The following is a 13,707-nucleotide window of genomic DNA, read 5'->3' on the forward strand; positions in this document are numbered from 1 at the left end:
CACAAATTTAAACACTGAATTTTTCCTAATCAATATCTTGTCCTTCTATCAGAGATGTGCTCTTGATAGCAATGTGAAGTGATGATGAGGAGAGCTTGATGTTGAGATATTTTAAAAGTGGAGGTGGGCTCAACTTTAGATGGAGGGATTTAAAGTGTAATTCCAAGGGCTTCTGGGTTGAACTTGGAGGCTGATGTGCTTGGAGAGAGCATGGAAACTCCATATACCTTGTCCTAGGCATCTCTTCCATTTGGCTGAGTCCTGTCTTTCATAATAAACCAGTAATCTGGTGTGAATCATGTGACACAGTGACAGATGGTGATTTACTGCTTTGGTGGGGCCTGGGTGTGTATGATTAAGGGATGCCTTTTGTCAAGAGACCTCTAGACAAAACAAGAAGATAAAACTCAGATTTCAACAGGAAGAATACAACTTTGGTTACTCTCCAGACACTTCTTTGCAAGCAATAAAGTCTAGCATTTTTGTTTTACTTTTCCAATGAGATTTCTATTAAAAAGGTACAACCATCTGGTGGTGTTACTCCATTTTCATATTCCATGGAGCTCTAGATCTTTATTTGGAAGTTTTTGACAAAATGTTCGGTGTATGACTTATTATCAACATTATCAATGAAGGTCATCCTCGCGTCATCCCTGAACACCTTTCCCAACTGCCCAATCCATGAATAGCTATTCTTGTTGTTTATTCCATCAGATGTCCTCAAAACTAACAGACAGAAAAGGGAAATAAATGGCTAATGAGTTACCACCACTTTTTTGCCCCCTCTCTAGTGGTGGACTATTGCCAGATTCTACTTCCTGCTCCAGCCCCAACATAGACTGAGGATTTGCTCTGAAAGCAGGAGTTCAACACATGTTCTTTTGACTCAATATCATGTTGACTTCTTACATACTGTTTTTTTTGTTTGTGTGTGTGTGTGTGTGTGTGTGTGTGTGTGAGAGAGAGAGACAGAGACAGAGAGAGAGAGACAGAGAGAGTATGTGTGGAGAGAAATAGAATTTTGTCCTACAGTGCTTGAAAACATAGTAAAAGTGCAACTGAAATTGAGTTGTAGTTTTGATACTTGTAAGTTGTCTTTGAATAGAGGGTCCTATTCTGAACATGATGCTAAGTATAGAAGAAATCAAAGGAAGAGCTACCATGTTTGTCTGAGGACAGTATTTAAGAGATACACCGTCCTAGACATTATAAAGGAGACAGAGGGAGGGAGGGAGAGCTGGAAAGAGGAGTAAATGGGAAAGGAAAATAAAGAGAAGAAAGAGGAGATTTAGGCTGTATATCCAATGGAGTTTAGGCGTTCTGGAAATATTAAGATCCAAAATAAAGTTGACATTTACTTTTCTTATAAAAACCTCCTTAGAAGAAAACAACAATGAAAGGTCTTCTAAAAGCCATTTCTTGTGGACAATAAAATGTGGAAGGAGCAATTCTCTATATCATCTTTATAGTCATACAGAGTCCCAGGGTTTAGAAAGGGAATTTGCTCTCATCTAGGAATTAAGACTTTAGCACTAGACAGCTAGAGTGGGGATTCCCTTCACTTTCCATGGACAGCTCTCTCTAAATATCATTTGCAATTAAATGTTTATATTACTTTTCAATATCCAAATATGATTTTGAATTATATAGAAATCCATAGGTTTTTTTTTTTTTTTTTTTTGGTAAAAATTTGGAAAATACAAAAAACCCCCCAAAATAAAAAAAAACAACCTGTAATTATATAAGATAGAATTTCAATTTATTACCATTCAGTATTTATTTCTATGTGCTTATGTCTATATGCATTTTTTCCATAAGTGAAATCACACTGTGTACAGTTTTGAATTCTTTCTTCCTGTAACAAAAAAATAAAAATCACGCCGCACCCGGCCCACCTCCAGCTCACACCCGGCCCACCTCCAGCTCGAAGGCTCACTCTAGCGTGCTATGATTAAATACTCGTGGGTTGATTGATTACTCGCGGGGTGTGATTAAGTAATTAAGCTGAGGAGCCACTCGGAGCCGCCAGGTGCCCACCCTTGAGGTTTTCACAGAACCAGCTGGGCCAGAGCCTCCACTCCTCCCCAGGGATGAAGCTGGCAACCTGGGCTCCTCGCAGGCCCCCCATGGCCAGGCCCCACCCCCCTCCCAACCCCCTCTCCCCCCTGTGCCGCCAGGCTGCTGTGGCTTCCATGACCCGGGCGCAGCACCCGCCCTGCCTCGCCTGAGCTCAATCCCTGTTGGCTGTGACGCTGTTGCCCCATTTTGCTTCCATTAAACATGTCTGTGTATTTCCAGAAGAAAAAAAAACAACATAAAGGGGAGGGAATAAAAGGGAAGTTATTGTATAAAATCAAAGTTGTAGTCAGTGTAAAATGAACTTTTATATCTAGATGAAGTTTTATATAAGCTCCAGTAACCACACAGCAAAAAACCTATAATAGATTCACAAGAGAGGAGAAGGAAGATGCAAGGAAGAAAGAATTCTACCCAAAGTCTCAGAGGGCGGTGGCCCTTCTGATACCTTGATATAGGATTGTGATGCAATAAATTTCTGTTCTCTTAAAAAACAAAAAACAAAAAACAACAAAAAACCCCCACCTATGTATAGCTAACCCATATGTATAAATAATGCATATATATAAATAACCCATATGTATAAATAGCCCATATGTATAAGTATCCCATATGTATAAATAACCACTTTTTTAGCAGGAAGCTGAGCATATCCGGCACGGTGCATATCAGGCTCTTCCCCAGATCACACTTGTTCCAGTGACCTCACAGCTACAAAGCTCATATCCCTCCACATTATTTACTCTTTTCCTTGTGAGAATCAAGTAGAAAAACAAAGTACTATTCAGGGAGTTCAGCAAAAAGCATTTTATCAAGTGTCCTCTAATTCCTTTTCTTAAATTATTAACATAGACAGAAATGACTTTGGAAAGAGATGGGGGGAAGAAACAAAAACAAAGCAGGAACATCACCTTCCAATGATCAGTATGAAACTGCTAACCTGTTAATGATTCACTTGGGAACCAATTGATAAAAAATTAAATTTACTGTGAATATGACCAGTCTTCACTGATTTTCATTCAATGAAGATAAATTCATCTTTGTCTACAATGTCCAACATTTATGGAAAGCTAACAGAAGAAGAGACATTAAGACAAACCCCACAGGATCAGTGAAATGAATTTATCCTTGATGGCTTTATGCCTACATCTTCAGACTGTCACTAATGGGACAATTACACTCTAATGACCTTCCACTTAGTGGGAGCCAAAAATATGATTCAGTTTTGTATAAATTAAAACAAAGGAAATGGCTTTCAATTTAGCACTGTTGACATCTCTCTTCATAAAACCATTTTCAGAGAAAAATTTGAGGATTCTGTAGGGAAAAAAGTATATTCAAACTTAATGTATCATCTGTTGAATTGCAAAAGTCATAAGTTCCAAGGAGAAAAATCCATGCAAGACTCACTTTAGAAAAATGTTAATTATATCATAAAGAGGAGGATTATATGATTACTTTTCTGTTACTAATTGGCAGTTTATATTGGAAGAAAGACTTAATTAATTATACATATTTTCTCTTTTAAAAAATAAAATACCGAGAAACCAAGATGGCGGCATAGGTAAACACTGGAGATTGCTGCCTCGCACAACCACTTCAAAAATACAACTAAAAGACGCAACGGACATCACCCAGAACCACAGGAAGGCTGGCTGAGGGGAAATTCTACAACTAGAAGGAAAGAGAAAAGCATACCGAGACTCAGAGGAGGTGCAGTGTGGAAAATACAAAGGCACGGAGGTGCATGCGGAGCGGGCTGGTGGCTGAGGGTGCGGTTGTCTGTTTCAATCTGGAGGGAGTCTCAGGCTCTGAGTTCCAGTTCCGGGAGAGTCTCTGGGGACCCAGACTCAAATGGGAGAAGCGGGGCTGTCTGGCATCGGTCAGAACTCGAGGGCAGCTTTCTCTCTGAGGTTTGCAGCGGTTGCTGGGACTCTGAGAGGCAAAGCCTCTGGGGGCGGGACTGAGAGCAGCCATAACTGCTCGCTCTGCCCACCCTGTTGATCCCCTGGGACCTGCCCCGTCCAAGCCTTGCACGGAGGCATTTGCTGGTTAGCCTCAGGCAGAGGCTAGATTAGCACCTCCCTAGAGGACAGAAGTTCTCCCACTGCAGACACAGCTGATTCTCACAGCCAGTTGGCCTGGAGGTCAAATCACTCCCAGTATTACCTACAACAATCAAGGCTTAACTACAACAAGACTGCGCAAAAAGACCACAAGGGGGTGCACCAAGAAAGCATAAAAAATGCAGAGACAAAGAAACAGGACACAACTGACAGAAATGGAGGATATAGAGTTCAAAACCACACTTTTAAGGTCTCTCAAGAACTGTCTAGAAGCCGCCGATAAACTTAGTAAGGCCCTCGAAAAGACTGGTGAGACCGCCGATAAGTATAGTGAGATCCTCAAGAAATCTAATGAGACCCTCGATGTTGTGATAAAGGACCAACTAGAAATTAAGCATACACTGACTGAAATAAAGAATATCATACAGACTCCCAACAGCAGACCAGAGGAATGTAAGAATCAAGTCAAAGATTTGAAATGCGAAGAAGCAAAAACACCCAACCGGAAAAGCAAAATGAAAAAAGAATCCGAAAATACGAAGATAGTGTAAGGAGCCTCTGGGACAGCTTCAAGCATACCAACATCCGAATTATAGGAGTGCCAGAAGATGAGAGAGAGCAAGATATCGAAAACCTATTTGAAGAAATAATGACAGAAAACTTCCCCTACCTGGTGAAATAGACTTACAAGTCCAGGAAGCGCAGAGAACCCCAAACAAAAGGAATCCAAAGAGGACCACACCAAGACACATCATAATTAAAATGCCAAGAGCAAAAGACAAAGAGAGAATCTTAAAAGCAGCAAGAGAAAGAAACTCATTTACCTACAAGGGAATACCCATAAGACATCAGCTGATTTCTCAACAGAAACTTTGCAAGCCAGAAGGGAATGGCAAGAAATATTCAAAGTGATGAATGCCAAGAACCTACAACCAAGATTACTTTATCCAGCAAAGCTATCATTCAGAATTGAAGGTCAGATAAAGAGCTTCACAGATAAGGAAAAGCTAAAGGAGTTCATCACCACCAAACCAGGATTATATGAAATGCTGAAAGGTATCCTTTAAGAAAAGGAAGAAGAAGAAAAAGGTAAAGATACAAATTATGAACAACAAATACGCATCTATCATCAAGTGAATCTAAGAATCAAGTGAATAAATAATCTGATGAACAGAATGAACTGGTGATTATAATAGAATCAGGGACATAGAAAGGGAATGGACTGACTATTCTTGGGGGGGAAAGGGGTGTGGGAGATGTGGGAAGAGACTGGACAAAAATCGTGCACCTATGGATGAGGACAGTGGGTGGGCAGTGAAGGCGGAGAGTGGGGTGGGAACTGGGAGGAGGGGAGTTATGGGGGGAAAAAGAGGAACAAATGTAATAATCTGAACAATAAAGATTTAATTTACAAAAAAATAAAAATAAATAAAAATAAAATAAAATACCATCATGTTTGTATTTCACCTTAAGTGGTAAAAATATTTATGTTAGGTTTTTACAACCTAGACACCTAGATATTACTAGTAACATATTTTTTTAAAAAAATATGTTTTTTATTGATTTCAGAGAGAGGATGGGAGAGGGAGAGATAGGAACATCAATCATCTGTCTCCTGCACGCCCCCCTACAGTGGATCCAATCCGAAACCTCCTGGTGCATGGGAGCATGCTCAACCACTGAGCACACTGGCCAGGCAACTGTAATCTTATAATCTTAATAAGAAATTACAGTTTGAAGAATTCCAGAAAGAGATTATCATTTTGATGAAACTTCCAGGGAGAGAAAAGCCTCTCAGTGGTTCATAAATAACATGAGGAAAAGCTTTTAATATTTACTGAGTTTCTACTATTCAATTTACATATGAGGTGATGCGACTTTCATTCTTTGCTGAATGCTGACCCTATTTATTTAAGCATTCATAATGATTTTTTTTTTTTTTTTTTTTTTTTTTTTTTTTAGTATTTGCTAACAAGGAGGTTCCCCCATCCTCTTTTCATGAAGTTATCATTTGGTTTCTTAGATTTGAGGCTCATCTCTCTTTTCACAGCTTCTCAACAGCCCTCTTTTTTCCCCCTGGACTTGTCTTTCTCTGAGTGCTATTCACAGCTCACATTGCCTTAGAGTCTCAGATTTTTGTTTCACATTCTTGTGTCAAGAGAATTGTAGACATAGAAGAGAAATTTACCAACAGTTTGTCTGTATATCTGCCTAAAACTATACAGACTATACTATACTATACTATACTATACTATACTATACTATACTATACTATACGATACTACTGTCTCTCTGTTAAGCTTAATTATGGAATGGACACACTTTCAGTAAAAATGTTTAGCTTTACAATACAGCCTTTTTTTTTCTGCTAATAAATGTAGTAAAAAAATAAAGTAAAAATGATATTTGATGGTTGTATTATCAAAAAAGCATAATTCTTAGAAACAATAGTAAAACCACTTCTTTGGGTCATTTGATCCCTTTAAAAATCTAATTAAAAATATATCTAGAAAAAAATTTACCTAGAAAAAAAATAATATACCCATTCATACACACACAAAATGTGGTGTACAAATGTAGATGGTGTATGAACCTCCCCAAGAAAATATGCCAGCCATGGATCAGGAATCTCAGCTTTAAACTCACATTATCTTTATTCATCTTGTCAATTCAAATACAGGACCTCCTTCATGAACTGTCTGGGGCCCTCCTGGCTTCTAGAACTTTCTCCTATTTATTTGTGATAGCACCTGGGTATTGTAGGGACATTCTGGTTTCCGTAGAACCATCCTGCCTTAAATAAATGAGTGATTCTAAGTTCAGCTCTTATAGAAATGTTCTTTCCTAAATAATCATACAATATTAAACCTTCAGCTTCTATTGGTATAGAAACTGGCTTTTTAGAGAAAGTATTCATTCATTCAGCAAAATCCACAGTTGAAAGCTTTGTCCACTGAACTGTTGAATGTTTCACCTGTATTCATCTCTTCCAAGAATTCAGTGTCTGCTTAAGGCTGGAATTGTGGACACCCTAGCTAAAGAGACACCCCTCCTTTTCGTCTGCCTTTATGACATTTATCACAACAGAACTATCTTTTAAATTTTATTATTTCTCATTCTGTCACTTGAGACCAACATATGTGAATACTCATTAAGTCTGTGTTCAATTTGTAAGGAATGAATTCATGAACTTTTCTGACCTTCTGTTGCCCTTGAATGTTAGATCTACATTTAGAACTTGATCATAGTAACAGCAACAACCTAGGGTTGAGGTATAATTACCTTTCCTTCTTTCTAATCTTTTATCTCTTTATTTTTGCTTTCCAGATTATCCATATTTTAATATTATGAGTCCCCTTGGTATCTTTTAAAACTATTTTGGACATATGTTATCATAAGCCCACTTATATCATTTCTCAACCTGGTACTAGTGCTAGACTGGCATTTTGGGCCAGATATTCCTTTGTTGTGAGGGGCTGTTCTGTGCATTATAGGGTGTTTAGCATTATCGTTGGGCTCTACCCACAGTAGTATCTACTCCCTTCCTTTTCCATTTGTGACAATCAAAATGTCTCTGTACAATGTCACATATCTCCTAGGGTCAAAACTGCTGTAATGGAGAACCACAGCAATAGAGCAATAAAATTTAGGATCCATAATTGACTTCTGTTTCTAAGCCTTACTAGATTAACCAACACTCTCCATGCCCATGGAAAAACATAGTGACAGCCCTTTCAAGAATGCCGGTCTCACTGTGGCTCCTGCCACCTACGTTTGTTTGCATGCTCACAAGGAGTATGTTGTGTTTGTTCCCCAACCCATTTATGTTAGTGGTACTCATGCTAATTTTTAAATCTAATTAAACATGATGTAAAACCGATAAACTATGAACTTGAAAAACGTTGTTTCTTTGAAAACTAAGTTGGACTCTTTGGAAAGATTCTTAAATCTGTTTAAGAAAAACTGATGCTGAATTAGGTCTAGAGGCAAGACAACTATAAATGCTGGGAAAGAAAGAAAAGATTTTGACAAGTGTCTTTTTGATTTTTGTTCCTCTTCACAAATAAGTCAGAAATTCCTATATAATGAATTGTGGGTGTGATTTATGCACAAAAGACAGTGCCTAACTCCATTCAGTAGATCACACATGGAAAGGAAAGGTGCTGGCCTGATCTTTATAGCAAAAGACAAATAAATGGTGGGGAAAGTGTGCTCTCATACAGTAAACACTAGCAGAGGGAAAACCTTTCATACAACCATGTACTCAAAAAGTTACATTTGCCGAAACCGGTTTGGCTCAGTGGATAGAGCGTCGGCCTGCGGACTCAAGGGTCCCAGGTTCGATTCCGGTCAAGGGCATGTACCTGGGTTGCGGGCACATCCCCAGTGGGAAATGTGCAGGAGGCAGCTGATCGATGTTTCTCTCTCATCGATGTTTCTAACTCTCTATCTCTCTCCCTTCCTCTCTGTAAAAAATCAATAAAATATATTAAAAAAAAAAAAGTTACATTAGAGCCTGGCTGGTGTTGCTCAGTGGTTCAAGAGCATTCGCTCTTGAATCAATAGGTCACAGGTTTGATTCTGGGTCAGGACACGTGCCCAGGTTTTGGGCTCAATCCCCAGTACTGGGGCTGTGCAGGAGAAGCTAATCGATAATATTCCTCTCTCATTGATGTTCTTATATCTCAATCCCTCTCCCTTCCCGTCGCTCTAAAAATCAACACAAACATATTTTTCAAAAAGTTACATTAGAGTTGTAGACATTACTTCATAGGAAAAGTAAGTATTTGTTCGCATAAATGAATGGATGAACACAGTTTAAGTGATAACATGTTAGCTAAAAATGTGGTGATTCCTTTGGAGCATGTAGCTCCATGCTTTTAAAAAATACAAAGAAAGCTGCTAGGATTCACCAACCAATAGGTACTATTGATATCAGCAAAACACGACAGCTTTTAAAATGAAGAATCATTCACTTTTATCTGTTTACACTTGTTAACAAATCTGAATTATTCACGTTTTCATAAATTTATATCTTTTGTAGAAAAAAAAAGCCCCGAGGAAACTAAATTTAGCAGAATGTGCTATGCTTCACCTAGACAAAACTCCTTCATAACCCAACTGAGAGGACTTACAGAAGGTGCCACACAAAAAATTGTGGGACAGTGAAATGACTCTGTATGATAATGTAATGGTAGATACATGGCATTATACATTTGTCCAAACACATAGACTGAACAACACCAAGAGGGAACCCTAATGTCAACTGTGGACTTTGGATAAAAATTTTGTGTCAATATAGGTTCATCAATTCTAACAAGGGTTCAACTCTGATGGGGGATGTTGATAGTGGGGGAGGCTGTACACATGTCATGACAGGGGGTATGTGGGAAATCTCTCTACCTTCCCTTCAATTTTGCTGTGAACCTAAAACTGCTCTAAAAAATGAAGTATATAAAAAAAGAAGGTTCCATAAGACCATGCTTTTTTTCAATGAATTTTTATAGGCTCCAATGTCCACTATTAACATTGGTTTCTAACCATAAATGATCTTCATCACTAATACTTAGTCACCTGATATACTCACAGAGCTCTCCAAATATGTTCAGCACGCACCATGCTTGGTTGCTCTGAAGCGAACCAAGATGAGTCAGATCCTGACCCTCTTTCCAAGTGTTTATACCCCAGCAAAGGATATTATGCAAGGTATTAAGTGGTGAGTACTTTTTATTTTCCCACAACTGAAAGCTCCCCTAAGCCAAAGACCACATCTTATTTAAAAACTTAAATACTCAGTGGCTGGCACACACCAGACACTCAGTAAATATAAGTGCAATAGAACCATGAAACGTTTTCTACTTGAAGGTAATTCCAATCTCTTCAATTCATTTTTTTAAAAGTGCCTGCTGTTGTGATAGCAGTATTCGAGTTTAATTGCACTAATTTCCTTTCCTTAGTTATCATTGCCAAGATAATCTGATTTCAAGAGGAGAGCAGAATGCTAAAAATTGAATGAAAACAATGGTGAAAAAAATGACAAGGCGAAATTATATGTTCTGAGAAACAGAGTTGTCCTAGGGGCTAAGAAGCAGACCAAAATGATGGAGGGTGTGCACTTCTGATAGGTTGCATATCCTTGGGCAATTCCTTCTGCCTCTCAGATCTCCAAGTCCCAGACTGTAATAATAATGCTGCCCTTTGATCTAGAGTGGTTGGGCCAACCATCAATGGGGACAAAGAGGAAAGTTCTCTGCTTATTTGAAGTTGTGCTATAAATTTAAATTTATCAAAGTTAAAAAAACAGTAGAGACAAATGTCTTTCTAAAATCAGACAAGTGTCCCATGTGTACCTACACAGTGTTTGTAGATTTAGAGTTCCTTAAAAAAACTTTAATTTTAAATGTGTAGACTGTTTGCCAGTGCAGAGTGATGCCAGTTTTGATCAGCTGTCCAAAATAGTTTTCTTCCTCCACTGCTCCTTTCCTTGCCTTTCCTGAACTATTCAAACAGTTCTTTTTTTAGGAAGTGTTGAAGCAAGGGCACACCATCTATTTCTGTGCAGCTTGCCAGTTTCCAAAATTAGCTGACAAGTATAAAACAGAGGACATGAGCCCCCATGCTAATTGTGTGTCAGCCTGAGAAATATTTTTAAGACCTGGAATGTTTCTCTCCAATGGTACCTTCCAGTCTTCCAAAAGCACAAAGACTTTTAAAAAGTGTTAAGATGCATTGTTTTTTTCTTGCCTGTCCTGCAAATGATTTAACATTCTGGTTGTAGAAAGACTGAAATTTTCTTTAGCTTAATTAAGGGTAAAATATTACAATCAAGCAGATTTTTTTCTTTCCTTTCTTTTCTTTTTTTTGGTCACCAGGCTTCGGGCAAATTGTGGACTTTTAAAGTTGGATCTAATGCCAAATAATACAAAGGCAAGAAGACTAGCTTAAAGGCATCATTACAAATCCATATATTAATTTAGGACAGACTACGTCTTATACGGTGAACCTTAGCCCTGGGAAATCCCAAACACCTCAGAGACCGAAGTTCTTTATGACATAAGGAAAGCCCCAGACACTGCTCCTTCCTCTTGCTCCCACTTTCTCTCCCCCATTTATGAGTCCCTATGTTCTCTTTATTGTGGCTGTTCTTTATTTCTTCTCTCCCACTTTTATCCTTCCTCAATTTTCACTCATATGATTACACTATTAGTGTGTGTGTGTGTGTGTGTGTGTGTGTGTGTGTGTACCTGTGTGTATGTCTGTATATAGATACAAGCAATTACATGGTGGCATGTACACACACACACACACACACACACACACACACACACACACTTGCTGGGTACTTAATACCAGCCATTTACATGTGTTCACTCACTTAATTCTCATAAAAGCCTCATGGAGTTGTCACTATGATTAAAACACAATAGAGATGAGAAAAACACGACACAAAAATGTTAAATTGCTTCCCAAAGCCACACAGCTAGGGACAGACGGAGCCAGGGTTGAACCCTGGCATTCGGGCCGCAGAGCCCTCGCTTTTGCTAGCTGTTCTACACTGATACCAAGCACATACAAGCTACAGATATAATGACTGTGTTACACATTCATTCATTTGTCTGGGTTCTGTGCTAGAGCAGTGAAAACCCACAAAAAGCGATGGTCCTGCTAGTAGGAACTTTACAATCTGGAAGGGGGAGACCGACACTACCTTCCACAGTACATGTTAGGAAGAAGAATAAACGAGGTGGGGCTAGAATGGAATAGTGGGAGTCATAGGATGCTATTATTTTCTATAGGGTTGTCAGAAAGGGCTCTCGGATAAGGAGACTCAGTGAACACATGACTGCACGAAACACCTGAACTCCTCCCACCTTAAACCCCATGCTGGTTCTCTCCTTTGCGTTATTTCACTTCACTCTTCTCTTCAGCAGGTACTCACCCAGTACCCACTGCATGGAGCAGACAGTACTAGGTGTTACTGTGGCTTAAAAAATGATAGGTCTGGATCTGTACATTCAAAACACTGACAAACTAAAAGGGGAGACAAGACCCTCAGATAAACTCCCCCCATCTCTTAGAAAACTGTAGACAGAGATCTTTCACATTACTACAGAGGCTGGCAAGCCTCTCAAATCCACTCCTCTGTGGAAATGAATGAGCTACCAGCCAGGGGCATTCACAGCCTTGATCCTGACTGCAGACCAACTTCACAAGAGGAACCCCTCCAGGTTCCCTCTGCCTACCCTGTGTTCACAGGGATTAACCCTTCCACATCCCTTAGCTAAAAAATTAAGTCTATAAGGTGATGTTTATCTTTAAACCACGTTTGGTATTTAGCTCAGGCTGAGGGTCACCACTGTGGGGAGATGGGACTTTTGTCCCAAGTCCCTCAGGAAACCGAAATGTACTGGGGGAAGGGAGGGTTAGAACTAGTGACTTACACGAGGCAGCAGGCCTGCCTTGGATTTGGGGTGTCAGGAGACTTGCTGCACCAATATTAATGTCACCTAATCACTGATGTATCCAGCATCCTTCTGAATAGTCCTTTCAGAGTCCTTGCTAAGCTTTTACTTGACTTAAGACTTCTTTAGATTATTTTAGTATTCCTTATATAAACCAGCCACTATTATGTGTCTTTGTTTGTGTTCTTGTGCTCAACTGCCTTGAAAATACAATTGCCAAAGGCTTCTCTTAATTCTGCAAAACAGCCCACAGGCCATACTGTCGGCTCTGAAGGCGGCCACTGTTCAAATAGCACTGCTGTCCCATCATTTCCAGGTGGTGTTTTGTTTTCTTTCAAAAATGTCATCTTGACACTTAGCTCAGAAATGCACCTGAAGAGGAGACGCTGCTGGTGGCATCAGGAAGAGAGGAGCATGTTTCCATGAACACTTGAGTTTACCTATTAGTCACCACCCTCATGTTCTGTGAACCTACCACTGTTCAATGATGTGATCCAGGAACGACCTGCGTTTAGCCATTAGGAACAATTCCTGCTCATTAAAACTCACTTATTTAGACTTTAGCAATGGCGAACGTAACTAGCCCTGAGGGACAGTTGCAGGCCCTAGAAATGGCACCTTACGTCCTATTTACCAACTTGTGCTCTCAGAGACAGAAAAGCAGAGGCAAAATCAACCAAAAAACAGACAATGTACATGTAAGGTTGTGTGTGTGTGGTTTTTAAAAGCATTGTTAACAAAAAATCTCTCCAAAAAATAAAAATAAAGAGGTGTATTTTCTTCAAATACTATGTTTCTGCATGGGGAGGGGTACCAGGTTAGTAAAAGACCTCTGCATTTAATAAGGCTTCATTATTGTGCTGGAGGCTGTCCTGCAATTCATAAGTGGGCTTCTTAAGGGAACATATTCCAAAAATCATTAATCAAATTAAAATTTTTCTTGGATAAATCAGTTTAAAAGGAGGCCCATTTTGCTATAAAGAGTAATTTTTCTCTATTAGCTCCCAGAGACATAATCTCACTAATAAGTTCTTTTAATGAGAGAAAATCATCCTCATTCCAGATAATTTCTGGATCAAAGAGGGATTTGCAAATACCAGTCT

The 13,707-nt window shown here is 39.2% G+C and overlaps 1 protein-coding gene across 4 annotated transcripts in view; it reads right to left on the reverse strand.

Moving 5' to 3' along the window:
- CELF2 (CUGBP Elav-like family member 2) overlaps window positions 1–13,707 on the reverse strand; it is a 559,234-nt gene that overhangs the window by 421,247 nt on the left and 124,280 nt on the right. The gene's annotated exons all lie outside the window — the stretch shown is intronic.

This window comes from Myotis myotis, unplaced genomic scaffold, assembly GCF_014108235.1.
Source record: "Myotis myotis isolate mMyoMyo1 unplaced genomic scaffold, mMyoMyo1.p scaffold_m19_p_1, whole genome shotgun sequence".
In the NCBI taxonomy this organism is placed as follows: domain Eukaryota; kingdom Metazoa; phylum Chordata; class Mammalia; order Chiroptera; family Vespertilionidae; genus Myotis; species Myotis myotis.